The following is a 4,906-nucleotide window of genomic DNA, read 5'->3' as shown; positions in this document are numbered from 1 at the left end:
TGACTTCACATTCCAGGATGTCTACCTTTGGATACAACCAACTCCAATTTTGTATCTTAGACATAAAATTTTTATTTCTATTGTCAAAATCTGCCTCCCTGTAACCTCTGTTTTCTTCCTGTTTTTGCACCTTGGGCCAACCCAGGACAAGTCTAATTGCGCATACAGACAGCAGTCTTCAGAATCTTCACCTTGATGGAGACAGGGCTATCCTTTAGGATGCAGTCAGTGCATTAAATCAGAACCTTCTGCACGGTGCTATTTTCTCAACAGGAAGAATACCTGGATCTGGGAACCGGAGACTGGAAGTAGGATTGGCTTTCCATCCCTTTCAGTGACTGGGGATTTTGTGCTTCCCACAGCTATAAACTCTACAAAGCTAGTACTCTATCAGTACTCTAGAGGTACTGGTCCCTAGAGAGAGAATACTCTGCAGGGAACAATGAAAGGATTCCATGGAATATACTACTGGCTATGGCTGTTGCTGGGCCACCTTGGACCAGCAGGCCAAAAGAAAAGTGACCGTAGCAGGTCACTGGCAGGGTAACTTACCTTGATCAACAGGAGAGATACAGGGCTGCTTTTACACAATAGCGTCAGAGAAACCTATGTGTGGAACCCCGTGATCCATTTGGACCCCACTGATACCTCCTCGCCTGAAATGGGTAACGTGTGTGTAGCAACTTGGTCTGAAAAACATACGATTGTTGAAGCCTGAGACATTTAAGGAATAAAGATTCAGGTAACATACTCAGTAAGGCACTTAGACATTGCACAGTGGTAGCTGAGAGTGAGGGGAATTTACGATGCATAATGGAGGTTACCAGGCTCAGCCCTGAGACCAGCTGCAGTGATGAGAAGTCTCATTCATCCCATTAATTTCCCTGTAAGTTTCCCCTCATCAGGAGAGGCCCATGGGAACCATGGAGGAACTTTGCCTAAACCTGATTGGAGAGACAGATTTGTGCAGTACAGGTAGATGGGCGGCTATGGTGGCACAGATCTGCTGCAGGGAGCATAGCTGACTGCTGGGTCCAGTTCCTCCCCTCTGGATCCATCACAGTGTTCACACTGAGGCCACACTCCACAGGGTGCTCTCAGCCAATGCCCAGCTGATTCTTACCAGACACAGAGTTTCTAGGACTTACCATTTGAGTTTTGCAATTCCCCAAGTTCTCAAGCATGGCTAAAACTTTCCTAGAAACACATTTTTTAAAAAAGAATATATTAAAATATCGTTGATTTCTAATTTTGTGTTCGTTTACAGCAAAGTGATTCAGTTATGCTGCTGCTTCTTAACTCCTTGTCCTGGCTGACTCTGTGTGACCCCATGGACTGTAGCCCGTCAGGCTCCTCTGTCCATGGGATTCTCCAGGCAAGAGTACTGGAGTCAGTTGCCATTCCCTTCTCCAGGGGATCTTCCTGACCCAGGGATAGAACCTAGGTCTCCTGCATTGCAGGCCAATTCTTTACCACTGAGCTACCAGGGGAGCCCAACTCAGATATATATGTGTGTGTATACTTTTCCATTATAAGTTATTACAAGATATTGACTGTAGTTCCCAGTGCTACACAGTAGGTCCTTGATAGATATTGTACACAGTAGTGTGTATATTTTAATCCCAAACTCCTAATTTATCCTCCTCTCCTTTTCTTCTTTGGTAACTGTAAATTTGTTTTCTATGTCTGTGAGTCTGTTTCTGTTTTGTAGATAAGTTCATTTGTATCATTTTTTAGATTCCACATATAAGCCATATCAGAACTACATTCCAATCTGAGACTCTTTCTACTCAGTCCTCCTTCCTCCCCTCATCCTTCACAGGTCTAAGACCTGTATCATAGTCTGATGCTCTCTCCACCCACTCCTGCTCCCTCTGCTTTATCCTTCATAGGTTTTTCATGGAATAACTCTCTTGCCTGTCTAACCTTACCTTGGTGACCACTTCTTAGAAGACCTGAGCTAACATAGAAACCAAGATCACTGCAGCATCACTCACTATCATTTCTGATCAGATTTGATAACATCACAATGTTTTCACCAATACTGGTACTCTGCCCCTTTCCACCAGTTATGGGAACCATAGATCCTTCTCCAGAGAGAACCAGGAACTCATTTTCCATGTAACATCCTCCTGGCCTAAGGGAGTTCAGTGTAGGAGATGGAAGATGATCAAATAGTGAAGTTGGTTTTACATCTGGCTTTTAAGCCTCAGTAAATTCTTTGTATCTATAATCTGTATCAGCTGTGCCCATCCTCTTCTATCATCTAGCTTGTAGGTCATCAATAAATATTTCTTGTGCTTTTTCTCATACCACCAGTTAAGGGCTTCAACGTACTCGAGGTAGTATGTGCCAGGCAATTGCAATTCCTTCACTTTTTCTTCCACAGGAGAAGAGCAGATTCCTACATGGTGCTTAGGCAACTTGCTTCCAATGTGTCTTCTCATTCTGGAGCCTCTCCCAAGGTACACTCGCTCTTTTCCACATGTGATATACATACAGTGTATAGTGTGAGAGCAGGCTCCTTCAATCCTGGTTCCGATACCTCTTCTGAAAATAGACCCAGCAGTTAACCTCAGCCTAGTGTCCTCATTGCTAAATGGAAGTGATGATATCTCCCTCAGGTGGTTGTTAAAAGTATAAAGTAAACACAGGTTTTGTTTCCATCCCTGTAGTTTTATTGCAGTGGTGACAATGAGACCTGTAACATTTTTTGCTAGGCTCGTGAGTGAAAACTGGATATAATATGTCTTTTCAATATTAGGAAAGATGAAGGAATAAACACCAATATACTAAAAAAAAAAAGTATAAAGTAAAGTAACAGTTAAAAATTGTAAAAGAACATGTAAATATTAGTCATCATTATTTTTTACTTCCACCCCATGGAAACAGGTCCTAAACCACAGACTTCCCTTTGACTAGCTGAAGATCAGTTTCCTCAATTCTTTGTTCTCCACTCTGAACATGAGTTTACTCTCATTCTCTGTATGATTATAAGCACAATGCTGCCCACCTATATGGAAACAACCAAAACTGCTTCACTATTCTTTTGTTTTCTGTCTGAATTAGTGTTTTCTAATCTTTCAAAGGGAAAATAGCCAAAATGAATAATTATATTGACATATGTCTAACCCAGTGACCTACACAATGAAGCTCATAATGCATGCTTAAAATGATAATATGGTAAGCTGTATTGAGGTAAAAATATTTACTGTCCCTCCCTGGTGGGTCTTTCCAGTGAAGCCCCTCCGAGTGACAGGATTGTATTCCCTAACCAGAGACATCTGCCTTGGCCACATGACTCGCTTTGTCCGATGATATGTTATTAGAAATGATGTAAGCCACTTCCAGGAAGAAACTTTAAAAACCATCGTATGGTCCACCATTGCTCTCCTCATTTAACTTGAAAAAGCCAGTGTTTCACATAGAGGCTTCTCCTTCGGCTTAGAGATCCAGTATAGAGAACCCATGGCAGACTTAGCTTGTGAAAGAGAAATGAACGTTCATTTTTGTGCTGCAGAAGCACTTGATTATTCTTAGAGCCCACCTAAGTCCACCTAAGCCGACTGATCGAGTCATAATAACATATTGTCTAAGTGCACCGTTCAATTTCAGTGTGTGTATCAGTCCACAAACGGGTATGCACGAAGGAGCATGTTTATTTTCTGTATACTAACTGGACCCCTTTCTTTGAGGTTAAAGCTTTTGGAAACCAAATGTAAGAAACCTTGGGGCTATTTGTGCTTTTCACGTTGCTCTGTACTCCTCTCTGCTTACAACCCACAGAGACAGACTATTGCTAGAGTGAATGTATGGGGGGACTGGAAAATATAAGTGGGAAACAAATCTCAAATTACTATTTAGTCATACTCTTCACAAAGTAATATAGTGTGAGAAAAGAGTGCAGGGTGTACTGAAATCAGACCAGTGTGATATTTTGCTTATCATGAACAGTTCTCTTTCATTAAAATTCTAGGAATTTTCAGTTTACTACTGTAGACATACTATAAAAAAATAAACATGGTATTCTTAGATTTTGCTCTGCTTTATTTTTAAAAACTAAAATATGCTTGTAATTTTCTTTGTTCTGCAATCCTATACAAAAAGAAACTAGAATGAAACATATGGATGCAAGAAAAAGTTTCATTTGTTGCCAAATAGCTTCTCTACATAACATCTGGACCTATAGAACATCTGCACAACTTTTCATCTGGATGTTTGGCGAATACAGAGAAAATATTTCCTTTCTAAATCTAATTCTTACGCAGTGCTATTCTAATAGCATATTTGTTAAATGCTTCTAATGTCCTATTATTTTATCAAATAAAATATGGATACAATTTTGGAGCATGAATTGTTTACTGTTGTGCCTGCCCACATACAAGCTCTGGTCGTTAAAAAGGAAATATTTTTGGTGAATTCTTTCTCCACAGCCATCAATCTATTTCAAGAGAGATTAACAATAGAATGTATCAAAGCACTCTGTTCAGTGGTCTCTGTTGTGCATGCCCTTGATGGGAGATGAGAGAATTCTATTCTTTGGCCAGATGCTGATATCATCCTAGAACATCTGCATGGATGTCTGCGTGGCACTTAGGGTAAGGGGGGAAATTTGATTGTGCCCTTGAGGGTACGGAACATGGAGACAAGCATCATAATCATCCTTTGCAGAAACTCCAAGGGACTCAGTTACATGTTTTTCCCTTGTCAACATCTGTCAAGAACCACATGTCAATTACTACTCCATCTTTTCTCAGGTAATAAAAGAACAGAGAACTCCCCAATGAACAGTCTTTATCTTTCCAACAATACGCCCAAGGCCTCTGCTTTTGGATGAAACCTTCATAAATTTGTTGTCATTTTCTACTTACAGGGATCTTGGCAGAGAAAGAGGCCTGAATGGAAG

The 4,906-nt window shown here is 40.7% G+C and overlaps 1 non-coding gene across 1 annotated transcript; it reads left to right on the top strand.

Annotated features, from left to right (window-relative positions):
* The first annotated feature begins 2,579 nt into the window (after positions 1 to 2,579).
* Positions 2,580 to 2,712, top strand: LOC136165830 (small nucleolar RNA SNORA1). The gene has a single exon (XR_010662797.1). It is a non-coding gene; the product is annotated as a small nucleolar RNA SNORA1 (small nucleolar RNA).
* The last annotated feature ends 2,194 nt before the right edge of the window (positions 2,713 to 4,906 follow it).

Source organism: Muntiacus reevesi, chromosome 3 (assembly GCF_963930625.1).
Source record: "Muntiacus reevesi chromosome 3, mMunRee1.1, whole genome shotgun sequence".
NCBI classification, from domain to species: domain Eukaryota; kingdom Metazoa; phylum Chordata; class Mammalia; order Artiodactyla; family Cervidae; genus Muntiacus; species Muntiacus reevesi.
The sequence above is the reverse complement of the archived record's forward strand: the minus strand, read 5'-3'. Positions and strand labels throughout refer to the sequence as shown.